Source organism: Lytechinus pictus, unplaced genomic scaffold (genome assembly GCF_037042905.1).
Source record: "Lytechinus pictus isolate F3 Inbred unplaced genomic scaffold, Lp3.0 scaffold_20, whole genome shotgun sequence".
Classification (NCBI taxonomy): Eukaryota; Metazoa; Echinodermata; class Echinoidea; order Temnopleuroida; family Toxopneustidae; genus Lytechinus; species Lytechinus pictus.
Window position 1 is genome coordinate 13126390 of NW_026974141.1, and position 805 is coordinate 13127194.

The window sequence follows — 805 nt, forward strand, 5'->3', positions numbered from 1 at the left end:
GATTAGCGCCAGCTTGCGGCGGGTGCTCAGCACTGATATACAGTGCGTATAAAAAAAACGGGACAGATTTGAAAAGTCTATAAAATTTTTGTTTCAAATTATGATCTCTATATTTTGGTGTCAATAGGTGCTCTGAAGTATTATCCTTCAAATGCCATTAAAATAATTTAGTTTCGTTCATGCTTGAGCGAACACGGAATGTTTTTGTCTGGGATTAAAAAGGAGGCTTGCGCCAAAATGGCATAAAATGATAAATATGATGGTTGGACTTCTTGCTAATCAGCAGACTTCCTCTTAACCTTTTCATTATCTTTGCCATAATTTTCGAATTATGCAGTCAAAATTCATTTCCAAATCTACTTATTTGCTTGAATTGTTCTGTGTTCCTTTTTAATATGTTCTCTTTTAGCTTTTAATATTCCTTCTTTATAGGCAAGAACATAAAAAAAAAACCGGAGTATGGGAGAGCGTGTTTTTTTCTTCAAATCTTTTGATTGTGTGCTACAAAGGTTATGGTTCCTTTGAACAGTGGCATACTGATGGTGGGGGCTTGGGGTGCCCCCCCCCCCCAAAAAAAAAAAATAATAATAATAATAATGACCAAGAAAAAAAAGTGGAAAGGAAAATAACAAAAAACATAAAAAGTGAAATATGATATCATTTTCTGAATATTATGTCAAAATCACAAAATTTTGTATTTTAATAAAAAAGTGGAAATTTTTGCTTGATGGCTTCACAACTTTTTAATACATTTTGCTCCTTCAAAATTGACTCAATTCATCATTGCCGTTGAAAGACATGAATC